We start from the raw sequence: 24,404 nt of genomic DNA, 5'->3' as shown, positions 1-24,404 counted from the left end.
CCAGGATGATTCTTGAAAAAATACACATTAGAAAAAAATACATGCTCTCTCGAATTAAACTTACTCAAACATAATAATGAATTAATTTATAAATTCCTATTTATAATTAATAAATAATATATATGACAAGAATAATTTTTTTTTATAAAATTGTTTTTCTTAATTACACAATATTAATAAGTTATTTTAAATGGTATGTTATTTAAATAATAATGATAAATTAGTTTACTAATCTATATTCATAATTAATAATTCATAATAAATTTACTCATCTATATTTATGATTAGTAATTACCAATATTTCTTTTTAAAAAAAGATTTATTATAATTTAATTGTTCACTGTTAGTGAAATAATTATTATTGGTTATCTATAAATGTAAATTAACTTGTTATTAATTTTTAAAATAATTTAATAATTGACTATAAATTTACTCTTCTTATTATTTAAAATAAGCTCTTATTATTATTTAAAATAATTTAGTGATACTTTAGCTTCCAAATATGTTTAGGGGTTAATTAGATAAGGTCAAACATTTAATTAAACATAATCTCATTTTCAATAAATAAATATTTTTTGCAACTAAATTAAATTAAATTAAATTTATATATATATATATATATATATATATATATATATATATATATATATATATAAAATCTAACCATTAAAAATGGTAAGGGAACGTCATTCTCCATTTGTAAAAATAATATATTTCATTGGGAAACATTTTCAATAAATAAATATTTTTCACAACTAAATTAAATTAAAATAAAATAAAATAAAAAGTACATTTGTAGACCCCAACCAGTGTGGTTCATCTTGAGGTCAAGTTGAAGAATCATGGTTACAGATTAAATAGGGAGAGGAGATATTCCAACTGAGAAATGGCTATATAAGATCACATTGGATAAAAGGCTAAAAATTGACCAAGAAACTGCTATTCAATATTGTATAACAAATAATATTTTAATACCCAGATAAGAGTTAACAACACTACTATGGAATATTTATAATAAAATTGATTGAAACTTATAATAATAGAACCATTAATAATTAGAATAATACTATAACTAGAATATAATAACAACTAACATTATTTTAGTTAATATTACAAATAATGTATGTTAAATATTAATATAAATATTCCATTTTTTTTACTAATCCAAATGATCTAGTATATATAATATAACAATAATTAAAATTATGTTAGTTATTACTAAATCCTTACTATTTAATAATATCCCTAGATCTAGTAATACTTATTCCCATTAAATAACTTCACTATAAAATTTATACTAATTAGTTACACTTGCCATTAATAATAAGATTAATAATATAACATTATTATAAATATAATATTAAGTATTATTTGTTTAGTTAATATCTAATCTTTTCGATTATTAAGTGTTGTTGTTGTTATTATTATTATTAGTTTCAATCAATTTTATTATAAATATTCCCTAGTAGTGTTGTTAATTCTTATCTGCATATTAAAATATTATTTGTTATACAATTTTGAATAGTCAAATCTAGCGGTTTCTTGGTCAATTTTTAGCATTTTATCCAATCTGATCTTATATAGCCATTTCTTAGTCAAACCTAGCCCCTATTTAATGTGTACCCATGATCTAATTATTCAACTTGCCCTGAGGATGAACCACACTGGCTGGTTTGAAAGGTGTCCACAAATGTACTATCATGTGATTTAACCAGAAATATTTTTCCTCATAAACAACAAAATATTAAATCTAACCATTAAAAATGTGGTAAGGTAACCTCGTTCTCAATTTGTAAAAATAAAATATTCCATTGGGAAAGTAATTATATATTTTCAAACTGCCATTTTCTCAGATACTAAATGGTTCGTCAGCCTTTGGTTTTCAGATTGCAAGTAAATATTCAGTCAGCCTTTCTCATAATTCTAATGATGCATTTTCCTTTTAGTACATGACCGTGCAACTGGCGAGTTTGGCAGATGGTGGTAAATAATTGGACCACCTTCCAAAAGGAATTCCCATAGTAATTTCGTGGTTCCTACTTATTCCACTGGAGATGCTTCAAATAGCCCTCTGGGTTACTAGGCTCTTGGTGTTCCTGTTTTGACCAAGAAAAAAATCTTGGGGTTTAAGGAATATGGAGGTCTGATCCAATTTGGAGTAGACTTGTAAGGATGCCTCTACCCTAATATAAACGAATGATGTATCTGTTGCTCCAAGGGCAGATTTGCACACAAAAATTGAGCGAAATAACTGTAATTGCCCCATGAATGAAGCTGTTGATGCCAAGCATATGGATCAGGACATTTCAGAAGTGAGCCAGAAAACCCCTTTCTTTGTTGAAAATAATTGCCTACAGGGAGCAATTGGTGTTCTGAGAGATCACTTGGAAACCCTTGCTGATGCAAGCACATATGAGGAAGTGCAGGCTGATAGTGAGATGTACCTCTGTCCTCAGGGAAGGAGAAGAGCAATTTTATGACATATATGTTGAGGAAATCTCCAAGCTCATAGTACCTACTGGGCAAAGTGCAAATTGAAAATCTTTCTCCCTTGGTTCTCAATAACGTGTTTGAAGAGTAAGGTATGAATCTGAACCCCTGGTACACTGAAATCCCTGGTGACAGGAACGCGCATTTGGGCATCTTTCGAGATCAAGCTAATGACATTACTCAAGCCCTTATGTTAGCATCCATGGAAAGTTAGGGTTTGCGTTCAAACAAGTTCATAAAGCTTGACATAGCGAATGAAGAAAGGGTATCCAAAATTCTGATGTATCAAAGTTCTGTTTACAGTTGGAACGCCCCCCAATCTAGAGGACGAAGATGATACAGTTGCCATATGTGATAGAGCCTTGAGTATGTGTGATCTCCCTACCAATCACAATATTGGTATGCAAAATCTGAGCAGTTAGGTAAGGAGAATGGTGATACAAACGAGAGATATCACTTCATGCCAATTTTTCAATCCATTGGGAAGCTATGGACGTAGTTTTAAATGATCCACAATCCCAAAAATTGCAACAGCAAAGATCTAGGGGAAGGTCACTTGGAGTAGAGCATAAATGCAATAAGAACCATAAATATCATGAGAAGGAAAGGATTGTAAAACATGGACTGTGATTAGTTTAACATGGTGGAAGTTTTCAATGTTAAAATTCAAGAAATAGAGGGGCTTGAAACTCAAAATCTTGAAACAGGATTAGAGGAGGAGCTGCAGATTGTTGATCATGGTTCAAAAATATTGGCTAGTATTTTTTTTAGTACAAAGACAAATATTTCATAAAATAAAGAATAAAATATCAAATTCAGAAATTTCAAAAGATACGGAGAACATTCAAAGGGTTCAGGAAGAGACTCTGCGACCCATCCTTCCATCTTTGAACTAAAATTCCATGGGTTCAAATCCTCTACAATCCAAGACTATAAGCGAGCAAACTCCTGAGATTTACTATCTTTAATATTGGATGGCTGTCACTGTCCTGAAATCCTCAATATGATTCAGCTTCTGTTACAGAATTTACACTCTAAAATCAAACAGTGATGTCAAGTATATGCCATAACAAGTAACAGAAACTAGAAAATTTAATTCCAAGCATGGTTTTCACTAACCAGAGCAGGGGATATTGAAAAAATCTTGTTTTAAAACAAACGGGGAGTGATGAGTACATTGCTAAGCCAAAATATATATACGTGACAAACAATCATATAAAAATGGAAAACTAGTCATAATATGAAATATGAAAACATAAACAAACAGCATAGCACCACTGATTTGCCATGGGTTCACAGCTCGCTCCCTCTGTGGCCTTTATGTGGTGGCGCGAAACATTTTTTCCCTCTATTTCCATTTTTTAAATCTAATCTAAGTGAAATAAAACTACCGTAATATGGAAGGCAAGGTGTTACATTTGGATGGATGATAACCATCGACATACAGAATTCCTATCTAGAGGTTGTTCGTCCCTAATGGAAGTCATGTTTTGGGTGCTGTGGCTCATGAGTTTCCTGCGTTCATTGCCCACTCAGACGCTGCAGCGGCCATGGCTTTGTACGAAGAACCCCCTTCTTTCAACGCACTCACGGCCGCCTCCTTCAATTCTTTCACTCTCGCCCTTACCCTCATCCCGCCTTCTCCTTCCATCAACTCCCTAACAACTCTCTCCACTTCTCCTCTCTTTACGAAATCATCGCTTTCCATCTTTGCTGGGATTCCCACTTGAAACTCATCAACCAATAGAAGCCTGATCATCCTCTGTTCGGCAAAGAGAGGCCAACAGATCATGGGCACTCCATGTGAGATGCTCTCCAGTGTGGAATTCCAGCCGCAGTGAGAAAGGAAACCGCCGGTGGATGGGTGAGAGAGAACAGGAATCTGAGGCGCCCATGAAGCAACAACAAGTCCTCGGTCCTGGGTTCGGCTCTCGAATCCCTCGGGTAACAGTTGAGAAATCTCTGTTTCCTCGATAGACAGAAAGCTGCTCGACGGACTGCGCAGCACCCACAGGAAGCAATGGCCACTTGCTTCCAATCCCAAGGCGAGTTCGATCACCTGAGCCCTTGGGAGACCGGTTCCGCTTCCGAAGGAAACGAAGAGAACCGACGAAGGCGGCTGCTTATCTAACCACTTGAGGCAATCCGCCCCTCCATCTTCCACAGGTTTGTCATTGGGTTCAAGTGGCGACGATGATATGAGCGGCCCAACTGGATAAAAGCGGGGCATTCGATCAATATCCGTCGGATTACATATCTTTCCTGCCACCAGAGCTTTGATAGCTTGAGGCTCCAGTTCCTCGAAGGTGTTGATCAAAATCCCCGTCGCTTCCCACAGACGGGAGGAATGGCGGTAGAACCAGTGAAAGCCCTCATCAGACCTGTCCTGAAGGGGAGTCAACATATCTCTGCCAGGGATCGGCAGAATGCCCGGTACCTCTATTGGAAAATCCATGTCTTTAAACGAAATTGGAATCTCCGAGACGAGCTTTGGAAGAGATAACAGGACTGAAAGCACAGACGCAGGGGAAGTGAAGAATACGTATGTGGGTATGCGGAGCTCGGCGGTCACATCGAGCATAGTGGAGCAGAAAAAATCAGTGATGAAAGCAGAGAGGGGAGAGGCAGAGTGGAGGAGGGATCTGAGAGCATTTTCCACTGATCCTTTGGATTTTTCAAAAAGCTTAGATAAGTAAGTTTCGGTTTTCATATGTTGTGCGCCTTCGATCTCCTCGTCCGGCAACTGGATGAAATTGATGTCGAGACCGGAGGACGCAATGGACTTGGAATAAGCATCCATGAGGCGAGGGGAGAACATCCATTTGCAGGTGATAAGGGTGATGGAGAGTCCATGGGTGGCGGAGAGGTGCCTGGTGAGCTCTGCGACAGGGATGAGATGGCCCATTCCCGCGCCAGGAAAAATAGCTACGTGAGGCTTTGGGGTTCCCATGGCTGTTCAGTGTAAATCAGTGCAGCCTCAAACAATAGGGAGCAAGATGATATGTTTGTGGTAGGATGGTTCATTTTATTGTGCCCGCCGCGGCCAATATGTCAATGGACATAGGCATTGCGTAAGCTCGTTGCATAGGCATTGCGTAAGCTGATAGCCATTGTGGAGTGCAAGCTCATAGCTTGCGTAAGCTCGTTGCAAAACAAAACTGTGTAGTTGGCCGTTGAAAATTCGAATGGCTTCTCTTAATAATTTTTTATTATTAAAAGTATGTCTGATTCAATGAAGGGGCGACAGGGAAGCACAATTTATTATGTGAACGATTCTTCCACATCACGCTGTACACGATCGCTCCAAACAGATTCTATCATATGTTCTTCATAAACTAAAATTTTCAGTGTAGTCTAACTCTTCACAAGATTTTGTTTTTGGCATTATTTTTATTAATTACTGTGAAACAATGTGCATGGTTTATCGAACGGATTATATTGTAATGTTAAGTTTCTCATGTCTTTTCATGGAATATTTTTATCAATTTCCAGTGAAACAACGCGTATCATGCATTGAGCGTATTATATTATATTGTTCAGTTGACGAGGAAAGAAGACGGATTGGATAAATTCACAACCTTACAGTTTTCCCATGTTTTTGGCGTTAAATTTGAAAATCATAATAAATTTGCGTGTTGTTTAATTATTTTATATTTTGAGTTTTTGTTAGAATTTGAATTTTGATATTGTGTAATTATTTTGAGTGTTCAGTTAGAATTTGAATTTTAACTTTTCATTGGATTATATATTTTTATTATTTAAACTTTCAATATATAAATAAATTTAATGCTTAAAACTATATAATATATTATTTAAACTTATAATTTTAATACATCTTTCTAAATTTAAAAATTAATTTCAAGAAAACATATGTAATAATTAAGAGTGAGGCTCTTTTTATGGTGAGGCTTTTTCTTAGGACATTGTCTATAGATTCGTGAGTCTCTGCGTCATATGTTTCGATTCACTTTCGAGACAGTCTTAGTACGGCCAAAGTTCAACCCTTTCTCCGTAAATTCTTTGGTTTTACTCACTGTAAGTTGCATCATGCTTGCCTTCCATGCGAACCACGACAGGGCTGAAGGAGTAACGAATAGGCAAAACTTGTTTCTATATCGCCTCCAACAACTCATATTTCTAATGCTTGCCTTCCACGCGAACCACGACAAGCCTAAAGGAGTAACGAATAGGCAAAACTTATTTCTATATCGCCTCCAGCAACTCATATTTCTAATGATGTTGCAGCCCCTAGAACCACTTAGATGAATGACGACCAAAAACCCCTGAATGCCGAAACTGAACCAAAGCATGATAATGTGAAGCATGATAATGCCTTGATGTTAGAGATTGCCTCTCCTCCAAAATCAAATGTTGCGGTTGTGGTAGAAAACCTTGAATATGGATCGCGATCTCCACCATGAAGCATTTTTTCAAAGAATAGATTCGCGGAGAGAACAAAACACAGGATTGGATTGCAATATCCCCCACGCACAAGTTTATCGAAAAATAGATAGGCAGAGAGCATTAAATTATCCCATGAAAATCTAGTTTGGGTTTATAATATCAATCATGCTCAACTATGGTTAACCATAACCAACCATGGTCAATCATGGTCGGATCTTGCATTATGACAAAAATTGTCTCCATATAAAAATCATGGACAATCATGGCCAACCATGGTTAACCATGGTTGATCATGGTTAACCATGTTTTATAGAATCAAACATGGTCAATCATGGTCAAACATGTTCGAACGCCACAGTGTGACGAAGATTGTCTCGATATGAAAATTAATCATGATGAACCATGGTCCAACATCGCATTGTGACAAAAATTGTCTTGATATGAAAATCAACCATGGTCAACCATGGTCCAACATGACATTGTGAAAAGGATTGTCTCAATATGAAAATCAACCATGGTCAATCATGTTTATTTTAATGTTTATAATATTTATCTTAGGGTTTATATACATTGGTTTTATAATATTAGTCCCTTCGGTTTAATATTATTCTCTCCGGTTCATAATCCCTTGGGGTTTTAGTATTAATCCCTTGGGTATATTATTCCCTTGAGTTTATAATGCCAATCCGTTGGGTTTATAATATTAAACATGGTCAACCATGGTCAATCATAGCTAACCATGTTCAAACATGGTCAAACCATATGGATATGGAAATCAACCATGGTCAACCATGGTCAACCACGTTTATTTTAGTGTTTATAGCATTCATGTTAGGGTTTATATACCTTGGGTTTATAATTTTTATCTCTTAGGTTTATTATTCCCTTGGGTTTATAATATCAATAACTTGAGTTTATTGATCTAAGAGTTCGTATTCCTAGGGTTTAATATTATTTAACAATGGGTAACCATAATGAGCCATGTTCAACCATGGTCAACAATGGTCTAATGTCGCATTGTGACAAGGATTATCTCGATATGAAAATCAACTGTGCTCAATGATGTTTATTTTAGTATTTTTAATAATTATCTTTGGGCTTTTATACCTTGGGTTTATAATATCAATCATGGTCAACCATGGTCAATCATGGTCAATCATGGGGTTTTACTATTAATCCCTTGGGTTTATTATTAACTTGGGTTTATAATATCAATCATGGTCAACTATGGTCAACCATAACCAACCATGGTCAATCATGGTCGGATGTCGCATTGTGACAAAAATAGCCTCCATATAAAAATCATGGACAATCATGGTGAGCCATGGTTGATCATGGTCAACCATATTTTATAGAATCAAACATGGTCAATTGTTAATGGGAAAAGTGTTTATTCAGAACGACCCTATCCCACTGAGGTGTGACAGTGACCTCAGAAACAAACAGGGAAAACTACTTTCGTATTCTTCTTTATGAACTATAAACGAAGAGGAATAGGATGAACCAACCTGTGTCTTGCGCTAGTCCTTTGATCCATTCTCTCTCCTCTTTGACAGCTTCCAGCTACCTGCTCCCTTACTTGCCCAGCGTCACCAAGTTCCTGCAAGATCACTGAAGAAGGAAACTACACAAAGACATGGATTTATATTCATAAATAGCTTAGGATCAGATTTAAGCTAAACATAGAAATGTAACAAACATCAATGATACACAAGCATGTAGGAGAAACTCAAATAGTTTTATTGATAAAACAAGAAGATCCAGGAGGAGTTACAACCGATGATTCCTGATCCAGCATCAACCTCCCAGCATAGAATCCCCTCTTCACCTCCAACAAAACATAAATCACCCAATACTCTGATATCTATCTCAAAACCAACAGCAATTCTCTGCAATGTACAAAATTCCAGCCTCTGGATCTCTTGGTGAGGGATCCATATATAGATGTATGCAAAGAGGATGAGTCAGCTCATGAATTGATTAGTGGCTTCTCTCTGTCACTTCTTGCTTCCACTTGGAGACTAAGAGCCTCTTTCTCATCACTGGTCGAATTCAGTGAGGCAAGTGTCATTGGGGAAGATTTTGGAAGCTTCCATTGTCTCTCCACCTCGTGGAATGACTCTGCCACTTGTCATTTCCCGCTCAACGCACCTTGGTAGTGCATTTAGGTGCGTTGCAACGCACCTAGCTAGTGTGTTTGGGTGCTTTGCAACGCAGCTAGCTAGTGGAGCAGCTGAAATGATCCTGATTTGACTAGTTCTGAGCAGTTTCTCGTGGAGAACTTCTGGGAGAAGTTGTAATTTGTTGACCTTATTTCTTTAGGAGTTGGAACAACACTTTTAGGGACTTAGGATCCCTGGGTTTATGGACATTTCATGCTTAGAGCTGTAAGGCACAAAAATGTCTATAACAGTTGCCCCCTAAAGTATGAGGCCGTTTATCGGGTGAAATGCTTTATTAGGAGGATCCGAAGTTCTTCCAATGCTGGGAGGAGACCTGTAATAAGATACAATACAATACATTATCTTCATACTGTTTTCATGATCTAGCTGAGGCGGGCATTCCCATGCTGAGTCTTTATAAATTCATTTTCATGTACATAGGACAGACAATCGTCTGATGGTAGACTGATGATTCTGATGGAGTCATTATCCTTTTGGTAGGATGATTATCTGTGCTGCAATGCTGTACATTTCAATGTCTTTATTTTTCATGAATATATATCGTAGCCCGGAAGGATGAAACTAGATCCGGGGTCTTCAATCTCGTCCAATCTTCACTCGAAGTACATGTCGATCCATGTAAGAAATGTTTTGAAGTCGAACATGGAAAGACATCGCTTGATTACCAGTCAATGATGTAAATTGTTAACAAGCGCGAGAGGAATCACCGATAATAATAATGACCCTCAAGGTACTGCAGTACAATTCACGTGGTGTGAATAAAGGACTTGGCGTTGAACACCACGCAAAATCTTTCAGTCGAAGGTCATTGATGTATACCTATTGCCGAAAGTGAGAAACTTGCCATTGAGGCATGCAAGCTTCAAAGTACTGAAGGGGTTGTTCCTAGATCAACTTCTTGGATAATGAGCTCATGTCGACAAGAAGCGATCCATCAAAGGAGGGCCTTAATGAATCCCACATCAATGACACGGAACGGAGCAAATGATTTTGATGGAGGTGAAAACGATCTGATGATATATGGTTCAGGGTGGCGGTCATGAAAGAATGAAGTATAATATATGGTAGTGGATGGGACACAGGTGACTTCTCTGGATGACTTCTCTTGAACATGTCGGCGACACTTATGTGATGGAGTGGTAGCATTTACCCCAAATATGGATGGTGTGGCGTGACCATGGTGATGTGACCGGTGAATGAAACAACCCAACCTGACTCAGGCATGGAGTGGAAGTGTCATGTTCAAGAGCGACTTCCTACCAATAAAGTTTCTTTGAGTTTTCTTCCCAATTTTTCCCCAGTCATTGCTGACCAGTACCTCTTTATTTTTGTCAAGTTTTAGGAGGATAACATATGCTTGTTCTATAATTTGTCCTTCGGGCAAACCCATCGCTATGTTTTAACGAGCCTAGCGATAGTGAAACTCGTTCTCGCCTAAAGACAAGTTTGTCGCTATTAATCTTTTTAACGAGTCTAATGACAAAGATAACTCGGTCCTTTTCATTTTTAGAGAGTCTGAAAAGGTATGTAAAGGTAACTCTGAAGTTCCTTTATCGTCATCTAATCCCTTAAGTCCGAAAATGTATAAAACAATACAGAAGGGATGAGTTTTCGATAGCTTTAACGAGCCGAACAAAACAAGCGCTCGATCTTTTTTTGCAATAATCCCTCAGGTCCAAAAAGATTAAAATCTAGAGGAGGGATAGCACTTCCGGTCGCTTTAACGAGCTGGAAGGCCAAAACTCGGCAATATTTTCATATTTTACGAGTCAGTTGAAAAGAGCTTAAAGAAGACTCGTCTTTTGAGGAACGAGTGATAAAAGGGGTAGCAGCTGATTCCAGGTAAGGTTTGGAATTTTCCAATCACGGCAGTGTTACAAGGATGGCTAGTGAAATCACTCTTCGCAGTTGTTCCTCAAAATGGGTAAACAATCAAATGGAGGTGAATGATCGGCCAATGGAAAAGTGGAGGTGACGGTGCAAACACGACCAAGGCTTTAATGGATGAAAATGCTTCATTCATGGTGGTTATTTACCGGGGGATAGTTCATTTTTTAACGAGCTTAAATGCGGGTGGAAACATTTGCTCAATCTTATGTTTATTTTTTTAACGAGCTTGAACTATGCGCTAAAACTGCTCGATTAATCCAGTCATATGATAAGAATGTCTCATATAAAAACGACAACTTTTAGATTTTTGCACCACATCCTTTCTTAATGCAAGTTAGGAAACGATTAATCCAAAAAACGGATAAATAATCGCTCTTTCCTTGCATGCAAAAAGGTTTGCATGCCCCCAGGTATAAAACAGAGTTTCAAAGTTACCCCTCAATTTGCAGACAAAACATTTGTTCCATCGGGAGAGGCCTACCACTTACAGGTTACCCAAAAATTGTTCTATTTGCACAGCAAATAAAACACTTCTTCAGCGATGTCTACCGAGATAAACAAAGGTGAGCGACGGTGCACGCCAACTCACATAACTTTGACAAGAGAATCTTATTCTAGAATAACCCCTCTTCCAATCACGGACGGGGTACAGACTAGTCATATTCTCCCGCGGAAACCTACTCTATACCCAAAGTACTCCTGCCGAAGCAAACCAGGATGCATGCCCCGTGGGTTTCAGTCATATCCCGCCGAATTACTCGCGCTCATCGGGAGGACGGACCGGGGATTGAGATATTTCTTGCGTGAAAAGACCATTTAGGGACGGTATATGACTATTTGCTATGCGTTCTCTGGGAAATGAAAGCTGGTCCACGAGCTTGACCACTCTTCCTCCGTGCGGAAAACACATTACTCTAAAGAGTGAGGAGACGATGGCTTCCATGCAATAAATATAGTCTCGTCCAAGGAGTAGGTTATAATCCAAGGGTCCTTGAACTACCATGACGTTCATGTGAACTGTCTTCCCCCTCAATGTTATGGGCACATCGGGAAGGATCCCTAAAGGTCGACTGGTTCCTTTGTCAAAGCCTGTCAGATTTCTCATTTCAGGCAACAATGATGGCGAACCAAGCACTTTCCAAGCAATAGAGGAAAGGATACTCACAGAAGCCCCCTCATCTATGATGGTACCAGCCATGACCATTCTATATATTTGAACGATAATTCGGAATTGTATGCTTGCTGGCAAACAGGGTCTGCCTAGTTGATTCCAGTCGAAGGATACAACTAGGTTGCTTGAAGGTGGGACCGAGTAGACAGCCGGGTATGGCTTTGACGAATTTCCTTCCTGCGGTAAAGGAATGGGTGGATTGCCCCCATGTTCGTCGGAGTCTGTGTTGATGAAGAGAATTTGGACGGTGTCATCCTTGTTCTCTTCAGCGACTGTATCATCCGAACATAAAACCTCTGAAGGCAAGACCGGGTCAACCGTCGCCTCGACCTTTTGACTTTCCTCTGGTATGGATTCAGTTGGTTTATCTTCAATGACAGGCGCTTCAGCCGACCACCTGAGCGGGCCAGCTGGGTTCTCAAATAGTGATGAACTCGGAAAGAGTTTTTTATATCCAGGAGGAAGTCGTAACAGTGAAACTGGACGATCATCCAAAACTCTTTTAGCCTTGTCTAATAAGGGACAATGGTGGAGGGCATGGTCACCTTCGCACAGTTTACAAGGAAATCTAACTTTCCCTTTTCGTCCTGGGGCTTCACCTTCACTAGTTGACAGTGTGCTTTCAACATGATCTCCAGAGGTTGATGACACCGGATTATGCAAACGAGGAGACCAGTCCCTTAGTATCCGGGGGATGCAAGGACAATCTCTGTGAAAGTGGTCTCCTCTGCAAATGACACATGGCGATTTAGGCCTGGTCGGTGCTGTGTGTGGATTTTCGTTAGACGACACTTGTTTTCCCCCATTCGCCTTTGGCTCCTTCTTCTTTTTCTCTTTCTTCTTCTTTTCCTTCTTCTCCTTAGGAACTTGGCTTTTAGCTTTACCAGTCCCGTCAAGTGAAGAGGAAGGAGGAGAGGAAGAATTAGAAGAAGTAGAAGGCTGGTGGGTAACTCTGGACTCGTCTAATTGCTGATTCGATTGTTCAGGAATAGTGGTGTTCTGAACGACATTGGTTGAGAAGAGCCATACTGGCAAGCCAATTGTCAGTCCTGGAAGCGACAATGTGGCCATATGGGGCGCACCAACATCTCCCCAAGAGGAGAAGGGACTAGGATTTCCACCAAGGGGAATTCCTTGGTTGGTAGGCTCCATTTTCTCAACCCAAAGATCAACGTAGGAAAAGGGGATAAATATTCCGTTTAAAATAAATTTTAACACGCTTTGACACAACTTGTTTTTTCAGTTTTAAAGAGTCGAGAAAAAACAAAAGATGACTCTAGTCTCCTTCGATTTTTAATGAGCCTGAAGTGACAAGTGCTGAGATGGACCTTTTCCGTTAAGGAGTCTGAAAAGGAACGAAAGGGACTACTCTGGAGGTCTAAGTAGAGGGATTAGCAAACCAATCGCAAAACTGCAGAATACTTTTTACGGTATGACAATCAATCTTCCCAAATGCTGTGTTCGGTGCATTGCGATGAGTAGGGCGGCCGACACGACTTCCTATGGATAAAGGTTTTATGCCTATAGGGGTCTCCCAATATATATTTGACGGTACGTGGGAGCACAAGTCCGTACTGGCACTTACCGTCTCAAAGTGGAGGAATCACCCAACCATCAGTGAGGACAACAGTTACCAGGCTTTACGACGCCGGAATACGTCTCTAGCCTAGACCTCTAAATGTTGTGCGTTAAGTTACAAAGCATTGTTAAGTTCATTGAATTTATTTTAGGTTGATCTTTCTTATGAAGTTTTCCTTTTGTGTTCACCACGAGATGTAGATGTAATTCCTAAAATGCAATCTAAAGATGATAAGCAAGCTTTTATCTCTTTTCAGCAATGAAAATCCTAGCTACAAGGGAAAAGAAAGACACAATCTTTTCTAAAAGAGCAAAGAGCACACTGTAAATGCACTTTTCCTAAATCAAGCCAAACAAACTGTCAATATGCAAATGCACATGTGCATGTATTTGTTTTTCACTTTCTTAATATTGATGCCTAAAAAGAAATTTGTTGTACAAATTTGAATTCGTTTTCAAGTGAAAAACACAAACAAGCTTCTTTTCGAAATCAAAAGGTAGAGACGATTATGACACTTTATGATTTTGAAATAAACACTTGTTTCGACACTAGAAATTCACAAATTCAAGCCAAAGGCAAAAGTAAAAGCATAATCAACTATCAACAACAAATAAACCTTCTCCTAAGATCAAAATCGATACTTACGACAGATCTAAATCAAAGGACGACAGTATGGCTATTCTACTTTTGCAATGGGAAACTGTAAATGACGTAACAAACACACAGAAACATATACAATTTCTTTTATACAACTGAGGCGGAATTAAGGCAAAGAAAAGGGGCTTTTAAACAGACACACACACTGATCACAGGCTGCAAAAATCAGAGACAAAACTGAAAAAATTGAGCAAAGAACCTCAGCTGCACAAGGCTAGGCTGATCAACGCACCTGCTACACAGAGAAACTGGATTGCAACGTAGGTAGCCCTCTCAGGAACTGCGTTGAAATGCAGAATCTCTTCACAGAGCCTGCGCTGGGGCAGAAACGAGAATTCTATCCGGGTTCTGGGTCACGGTTTGCAGTTTAATCTATGGTTTTTGGCCGAGTAAAAGCAATCAGTAATGCACAATCAGAGGGTTGATTTAAAAGAGGTTTAAGAGCTATCACAAAGGGTAATCAGATCATTTGTGAATCAGCTGTTCAAATGATAAACAGATCCAGTGAATGGATTGAAGCAGCAAATGTCTACTTTGCATTTGTTAATGGCAAATGCAGTTCGATTCGCTACTTCTAAGTTTATGAAACAAACAACAAGAGAAACACAAACAAACTAACTAGACACGTTCCCCAGTGGAGTCGCCATTTTTTTAACGAGAAAAGTGTCTATTCAGAATGACCCTATCCCACTGAGGTGTGACAGTGACCTCAGAAACAAACAGGGAAAACTACTTTCGTATTCTTCTTTATGAACTATAAACGAAGAGGAATAGGATGAACCAACCTGTGTCTTGCGCTAGTCCTTTGATCCAATCTCTCTCCTCTTTGACAGCTTCCAGCTACCTGCTCCCTTACTTGCCCAGCATCACCAAGTTCCTGCAAGATCACGGAAGAAGGAAACTACACAAAGACATGGATTTATATTCATAAATAGCTTAGGATCAGATTTAAGCTAAACATAGAAATGTAACAAACATCAATGATACACAAGCATGTAGGAGAAACTCAAATAGTTTTATTGATAAAACAAGAAGATCCAGGAGGAGTTACAACCGATGATTCCTGATCCAGCATCAACCTCCCAACATAGAATCCCCTCTTCACCTCCAACAAAGCATAAATCACCCAATACTCTGATATCTATCTCAAAACCAACAACAATTCTCTGCAATGTACAAAATTCCAGCCTCTGGATCTCTTGGTGAGGGATCCATATATAGATGTATGCAAAGAGGATGAGTCAGCTCATGAATTGATTAGTGGCTTCTCTCTGTCAGTTCTTGCTTCCACTTGGAGACTGAGAGCCTCTTACTCATCACTGGTCGAATTCAGTGAGGCAAGTGTCATTGGGGAAGATTTTGGAAGCTTCCATTGTCTCTCCACCTCATGGAATGACTCTGCCACTTGTCATTTCCCGCTCAACGCACCTTGGTAGTGCATTTAGGTGCATTGCAACGCACCTAGCTAGTGTATTTGGGTGCTTTTCAACGCAGCTAGCTAGTGGAGTAGCTGAAATGATCCTGATTTGACTAGTTCTGAGCAGTTTCTCGTGGAGAACTTCTGGGAGAAGCTGTAATTTGTTGACCTTGTTCCTTTAGGAGCTGGAACACCACTTTTAGGGACTTAGGATCCCTTGGTTTATGGACATTTCATGCTTAGAGCTGTAAGGCACAAAAATGTCTATAACATCAACCATAATCAATTGTCGTCAATCATGGTCAAACGTCACATTGTAATGAAGATCATCTTGATATGAAAATCAACCATGATCAACCATGGTCCAACATCGCATTGTGACAAATATTGTCTCGATATGGAAATCAACCATGGTGAACCATGGTTCAACATGGCATTGTGATACGAATTGTCTCAATATGAAAATGAGCCATGGTCAACCATGCTCAAATGTCGCTTTGTGACAAAGATTGTCTAAATATGAAAATCAACCATGGCCAACCATGGTCAATCATAGTCCAACGTCACAATGTCACAAAAAAATAATTATTATTATCTAAAAATGAATTCATCATTATTATTTTTGTTTATTTAATTAATATTAATATTATTATTATTTAATAATATTTAATTAAAAATATTATTATTGTTTAACAATAATTATTTAATTAACTATTATTTATTAATTATTATTAGTAAGTTATTATTATTATTATTATTATTATTATAACTTATAAAATAAAAAAAAATAAAAAATAAAAATTATTTATTTATTTTTGTAAAAACAATATTAAAAATTAATTTTCTTTTAATAAAATAAATAATTGTTTATTTACATTTTATAAAAAAAATGAATAATAAATTACTATTATTATTATTATTATTGGTCTATGTCATAGATATAAATAAAGCCTTATAGGTATATCAATTACATTTACTAAAATAATTATTGTTATTATTAAATAATTATTCTTATTAAGATTTTTATTGTTTATTGTTATGAGTTAATATTATTATTAAATATTTAAATTACATTATATAATCTAGCATGAAATAATATTAAATATATTATAGAGTAACTTCATATTATTTTAATATATAATATAATAATCATAAATATATAAATATATAAGAATATAATTGTTATTAATAATCATAAATAGATGGTCTTTAAAAGAATACACATAATAATTATTAATGTGGTTCATATATGCCGATACCACATTGGTAAATGTGGTTGTGTTATTTCTAATAATGTTGCAGCCCCTACAACTGCTTAGATGAATGACGGCCAAAAATCCCTCAATGTCAAAACTGAACAGAAGCATGATAATGTCATGATGTTAGAGGCTACCTGTCATGCAAAATCAAATGTGGCGGCTGTGATAGAAAACCTTGAATATGGATTGTGATCTGCACCACGAAGCAGTTTTTCAAAGAATAGATTCGCAGAGAGAACAAAACATGGGATTGGATTGCAATCTCCCCCATGTAGAAGTTTACCAAAAAATAGATCTACAGAGAGCATTAAATTATCGCATGAAAACTTGAAAATGGATCACAATCTTCTCTCCGCAATAGTTTTTCAAAGAAAAAAAATGTTGGGATTATTAAATTAGCACCGAATGCGAAAGAGTCTGAAACTCCCGTAGAATGCATGGTAAATGGGTCTCCTTTAGATCTGAGTCTCTTTCACAACAAAAGTCTTCAAATAATAAAGAAGGGTCGAGCTTTAGATTCCGAGGAGATGCTACTGAGTCAAAATTTCAAGCAGAACACATTGCTGATGAGTTTCCATACGGGTTATAGTCTCCTCCAAGAAGCAATATTTCCAAACACAAAGGAGGGGAAAGTGACACATTTCCAACAAATGAAAGAGATTTTGAATCTTTGGCAAAATGTCATGGAAATGAGTCATTATCCCCATCATCTATGCGAAGTAGTGTTTCAAAGAATAAAGATGAGGGCTTTGTTAAATCAGCAAATGTAGTTAAATTTGATTATGCAATACAACAAATAGGAAATGAATTGTTGTCATCCTCTAAGAGATGTTTTTCAAATAATAAAGATGATAATGAAGAGGACAATCTTAACTTAACAGTGATAGCAAGTGACACTGATTCCCATACCAATATAGAACTCAATAAAGATGGAAATTTTGAAGAAAGGTGTAACTAGGTTCAGTTTTCATAATGAATTATAATTATGATTTCATGTAAAGAAGAAACAAGTGTATTTATTGTATTCTTGGCATGATGAGTTTCATGAGAAAGAAGTGTTTTTCATAGGTCAAAGACTTCGTCTTGATGTCCTTAGGTTTTGTTTTCTTGTTATGAATATAATTAAGAAGTCGTGAAGTCATGTTACACATGTCAAAGTTACACTCCAAGACATTGTCACTATCTCTCTTGCAGTCGGCTAAAAGAAGGACAATATTCTCCTTAAGGTAATGTCAGCTTATTTCCAAGATCTCATGTCAGCCTAAATAAGTCACTATATATATAGAGTGACCTCACCTCATAATTGTCAAGCAATTCAGACATCATTGATCTAAAACAATACGAATCTCATAGCGGAGAAGATAAGGGTATTACAGTGAAGAAGGAAGGTGACTATAGGAGCATAGGTGACTATAGGGTTCTCAGGCTAATTCTGTCATCTAAGCGAAGGATCGAAGTGTGTTCTAAGATAGTGGGAGCTACAGTTAATGGCTATATCAAGAGTTGAATGGTGATAGAAGAAGATCAAAGACAAAAAGGCCACCTTGGACCGAAAGAAGAGATCATTGAAGGCTGAGGACCGTGTCTAGGGTTACGAAGGAAAAAGGAGACCGAGACTCTCCTTGTTATAGTGTAATAACAGTGCGAATAAGGACTGAAATGATATAGTGTGAAGGAGGAAGACTATGAAGGCCGAAGAATGCAAGAGATATTGACAAATGTCTTGAAGAAGAATTGAGTCAAGTATTTTTTCAAGGGTCTTGGTATTCGTCAATAAAAGAATCTATAAGAAGAGATTGAAGGGTTTTCCAGTTAAGAGGAGAGGTTTTGGCCCTAGAAGAAAGCCAACTTCATGTGTTCTTGTCAATTTTTTTTAATAGCTATTTGATTAAGTAAGAAATACACACACTAATGATATCAAGAAAATATTGTGCTAATAAGCTAAAGATAAAATACCTCACAAATAGTTATCATGCTAAGAACAATCACATTAACTCTAATCTCCCTAGATTCTTCAACACAGTATTAGAGCTAAGGTGTTGAAGTCAAATGAAGGGAAACAAAAGAGACATACAAGGATCTGTCTTCAAGGACATCAAAGCAGGTTGAAAGGATTAAAGGAGCAAGTATACAACAAGTAGGTCTACAACAGTCATTAAGTATCAATTTTAGTTATTACGTTCATGCACTCAACTCATGCTCAGTTTGATGGAGTATATCAATGATCATCACTTCTTGATCACTGAACTTTCTCCATGCCATAAAATATAGTCTGATGTGTATATATATATATATATATATATATATATATATATATATATATATATATATATATATATATATATATATATATATATATATATATATATATATATATATATATATATATATATATATATATATATATATTGTAGAAGTAATCCAAGGAATACCTCTCACAATCCATTAACATCATTGTCTCAGTATAGTTATTAAATCAAGGCAGTTTCAGTGATGAGATAGTCTATGTATACAATGCCACACACAATTTAGTTATGTTATTCATTGACAAGTTTGGGCTCTCAATGAATTGCCTCTCATCACAATGCACATAGACATCACTGTACACTACCATATCAATATACTTGTCACAATCACGAATTTTTTCTATGGCTATGATCTCAATAGCATGGTGCTTGGATCAGAACATAGTATCACTAACATGTCAACAATATGTTGAGGTCAAAATTAATGTAAAAATGAATTAGGAAGGTTGTGAAGCAGTCTCGGTGATGTCAAGACCACTAATGTCATGGTGCTAGAAGGTCTCCAAGAAAGTCGTGATGAAATGATACTAATGATGGGAAGCAAAGAAAAAGAAGCATCATGGTGAAGATCTCCTCCTCACACACCAAGTAAGCATATTTCAATTTTATATCATATTTGGTAAAATGATTTCATGATTGCAAGAGGATTTATAAATTGGTTAGATAATCAAAGGTCCTTGCATAGAATAAGGAGGATTGCCATAATCCTCATAGAAAAGAGAAATCATTCATATCTATGAAAATTTCTATGAAGGTTAAGAATTGTTTGAATCCATCAAGATATTCATAGGATTCATATAATATCAATGAAAAGTCCTCTCATACGTAAATAGTAGAAGAGGAGACATAAAGAGAGATATATGAGATGCTAGATATACTCTCGGAAATTAAAGTAAAGAAGGTCACTTAGACCTACACAATAGTAAATGTATCAAATAATGAAGGAATAAATTCATGAAGATCTAGGAAAGATGATAAGAAGGTAGTCATCATTGATGAGCAAGGTAAAAAAATATCAATGAACAAAGAAGGTTACCTCACCTGGCAATTTGTGGTATCTAGGCTAGATAGAGAAAGACAAGTTGCAGTCTATAGTATTAAAGGATAAAGAATTCAACCATTTACAGAAAGGAAAGGCAAGGTTGGTCCTCAGGAAAAGGAAAAATAAGTATAGTTAAGATTCAATGTCATGGAAAGACTTTGGAAGCTCATATCACTAAAATATGGAGGAAGCTAAATAAAAGGGCCAATGAAGGAGGGCGTATCAAATCTCTCCTATGAGTAAGATAGTATCCCTCACAAAAGGATCCTATCATAAGCTCCTATATCTTATGTTATAAGATATGACAATGATAATAAGATGCATCATGGCATCATGAAAGAATTAGAATAAATAACTTGTGACATCACCATGGGAATCATGAAGGAAAAAAAGGACAAAATCCATGGCAGTCAAACATGAAGGATATAGCTCTTGGGAATCTGATCAAACATTAAAGGAAAGAAAGATGTCATCTAGGAAAAGGCTGACCATACATCAAGAAATATCTTCCATATGGGGATATGCAAGATCCTCAAGGTTCTGTAATGGAATCCTCATCCGAGGGTTCACTAATCTAGATAGGAAGCAAGTGTTTCATGAGAAACTCCAACTTATGGAATTCACGGGATAATGGTGTGATGACATGAAGTAGATCAAGGGATTGAAGATCTCTTCAATCAAGGAAGCTGTTGGAAAAAGCCTAGATGACCTAAAGGTAAAATGAGGTATCTGTACTTGTATTTGATATTATAATGTCATGTCATATGGTTGCAAGTAACATGGATCTTTGCTTCTATCTTAAGAAGCATGATCAAGAAGAAAAAGGATCCCCTCCTGTGAAAGGATGCAGGAAGGAATAAGTTACACTGGATGAAAGCAACATAATATGTCCTCATATAAAGTATGAGGTGGTTGACTACAATGAAGAAACTCTGATTGAAATCTACTAGGAATGAAATGAGTGAGAAAGTGAGATATGCAACCCTCATGAAGGTGATCAACATCCAAAAGACCGAGAAGACTTGACTAAGAAATCTCCCGGAAAGATATGAAGACTCTGATGAAAAAGTTAAGACCCTTGACAATGGATATTTTTGGGAGATGTGTCAACATGTACGAAGGATGTTGATACCTATAGGAAGATTTCATGATGAAGGCCCATCTCGTAAGGTATGATTTGATTTGATATGATGTTTTGATTTCTTGAATAATATCTGGATAATGCAGGGCTACTCGAACAAGAGTTGTAAATACAAGTACAACTAGCATTCAAGTGATGGATGGAGGAAGCATGATGAGAAATAAGTAGTCATATAACGAAGGTTCCAGATATCAAGAATGCCACTTTCCATGAAGAAAGGAATGACATGATGAACTAAGGAGGAAAGTGATCGATGGTTGTTGCCCTACAAGGAATAAGCTCAGATGATTTTCATGACATCAAGGAGAGAAGTTGATCAAGCAGCTGAAGGACCCACGAAGAAGACGCTATTCATGTATAGAAGAGTCACTAGCTAAGAGGGAGCTCTGACAGGTCCCTGATCAAGAGGGAGCTTGGATTGGATCATCCCTTATTAAAAAGGAGTGACAATTGTGTTTTTCTATTTCATGTGTCATGCACTAGATTAGGACTAACAACAATAAGTCTAGGTGAAGGCCATGAAGATAAATTCCAACACATGATATCCTCCCTAGTTGAGAGGTTGAGATAGACACAACATTCTTGTCTTCATTTGGAAGAAAGAATGGAGGATTGGGTAATCATCTGGAATCCGATGCTCTTTGACGACGTGTAGGGCATCCAAGATAAGAGTGGGAATCCAAGATAAGAATAGTCCTAGAAAGTCATACTCAGTGAACACCCGAGTGGGTATGTACCTTAACAAACAATGATGAAGATGTCTATAATCATTGGTATTGCCAACATTGTGTGTTCTGATATATTGAGAGATAAAGTTGTTAGTCAAGGCATTTCTATTTCACAATGTTGGTTATAATGATGTTATACAGATGGGTTACTAGTCTGCCTCTTCTTATAAGATCTCTTAAGTATTGAGAATATCCATGTACCATTTATGAATACGTCCTTAGTTAAGAGGGGGTGTTGAAGAAAGGTGTAACTAGGTTTGGTTTTCATAATGACTTATAATTATGATTTCATGTAAAAAAGAAACAAATGTATTTAATGTATTCCTTGCATCATGGGTTCCATGAGCAAGAAGTGTTTTTCATAGGTCACAAAATTCTTTTTTATGTCTTTAGGTTTTGTTGTCTTTTTATGAATATAATTAAGAAGTCATGAAGTCATGTTACACATGTCAAAGTTACAGTCCAAGACATTGTCACTATGTCTCTTGGAGTCATCTAAAAGAAGGAAAATATTCTCCTGAAGGTAATTTTGGCTTATTTCTAGGATCTCATGTCGGTCTAAATAACTCACTATATATATAGAGTGACCTCACCTCATAATCATCAAGAAATTCACATATCTTTGATCTAAAACAATATGAATCTCAAAGAAACAAGATAAGGGAATTACAATGAAAAAGGAAGGTGGCTATAGGTGCGCAAAATCTCTTAAGCATTCTCAGGCTAAGTGTGTCATCTAAGCGAAGGATCGAAGTATGTTCTAAGATAGTGGCAACTAAAGTTAAGGGCTATATCAAGCGTTCAATGGTGATATAAGAAGATCGAATAAAGAAAGGCCATCTTGGACCAAAATAAGAGATTAGTGAAGGTGAGGGACTCTGTCTAGGGTTGTGAAAGGAAAAGGAGACCAAGACTCTCCTAGTGACAGTGATGCGAAGAAGGAATGGAGTGACACAGTGTGAAGGAGGAAGACTATGAAGGCTGAAGAATGAAAGAAGTAGTGACAAGTGTCTTGAAGAAGAATTGAGTCGAGGGTCTTTCTATTCATCAATAAAAGAATCTAAAAGAAGGGATTGAAGGGATTTCCTCTCAAGAGGAGTGTTTTTGGCCTTGTCAGAAAGCCAATATCTTTTATTCTTATCCCTTTGTTTTGATAGCTATTTGATGTAGTAAGAAATACACACACTAATGATATCAAGAAAATATTGTGCTAATAAGCTAAAGATAAAATACCTCACAAATAGTTATGATGCTAAGAAGAATCACATTAATTCTGATTGCCCTAGATTCTTCAAGATGAAACACCTTGAATTCTTTGTGTCTTCAATCTCTTGTTTTTCCATGGTCTTCAACTTCTAGAGCTTTGAAAACTTCATCTGTTGTATCCATTTCTTGCAATCACAATTGTTCATCAGTCTCACCCTCAACCTCACCTTTGGCATCTTTGCGCAATTCTCCACACAGATTAGTCAAGAAAGTTTTTGAAGCGAAGAAATCTGCTTCAATGAATTTCCTTAATGTAGAAGAAATGGAATCCGATTATATGTATTCATCTAAATTTAACTCTGCAAAGCTGCGCAAAGAGTGACAACGGTCATTGCTATCGATGGTCCTTCAGTAGGTACGATGCTGCTTCTTTCGGATTTAATTGTCTGTGCCCATTATTTTGGTTTCCACATTGAAGTGAAGCTCTTTATATGTCCATTTATATTATCAGTCGAGGGATCTGTATCTTTCTTTTAAAAAATTATTCTTCTTTGAAATCACCCCAAGAAAACCGATCATAGTAACTGTTTGTAATGAATTTCATTGTCTTTTATTTCATCTTGGCACACATGTTTTCTGGAAATTGATATGTATGATAATATTCTTAAACGTTTCATTACAATATGGAGTAGCTGTCATATTCATGGATTGATCAGTTTTGATTTTCTTGTAATATGCCTCATTTCTCTAGTGGATTTGCTTTTTCTTGATGTTCTATGCATGCTTTGTAGTTTATGTCAATGTAGGAGATCGAATCCTTGGGTTTCTATATTGAGGATATAAAAGGTCAAGAGGAAAAATGGCCCTTTCTTTAGCTCAGAAAATAAGGAGGAGTCGTCGGTTAGGCATTGGTGGCTGAGAAAGACTAGAT

At 36.8% G+C, this 24,404-nt stretch overlaps 1 pseudogene; it reads right to left on the bottom strand.

The window, feature by feature from the left end:
• Positions 1–3,679: 3,679 nt before the first annotated feature.
• On the bottom strand, positions 3,680–5,519 carry LOC149158360 (UDP-glycosyltransferase 72B1 pseudogene; annotated as a pseudogene).
• Positions 5,520–24,404: the final 18,885 nt, after the last annotated feature.

The sequence above is a fragment of the Pinus tabuliformis genome, chromosome 5_2 (assembly GCF_031772625.1).
Source record: "Pinus tabuliformis cultivar Carrire ecotype Pingquan chromosome 5_2, CPIR1, whole genome shotgun sequence".
Taxonomy (NCBI): Eukaryota; Viridiplantae; Streptophyta; class Pinopsida; order Pinales; family Pinaceae; genus Pinus; species Pinus tabuliformis.
Note: the sequence above shows the minus strand (reverse complement) of the source record. Positions and strands in the feature narration are given on the sequence as shown.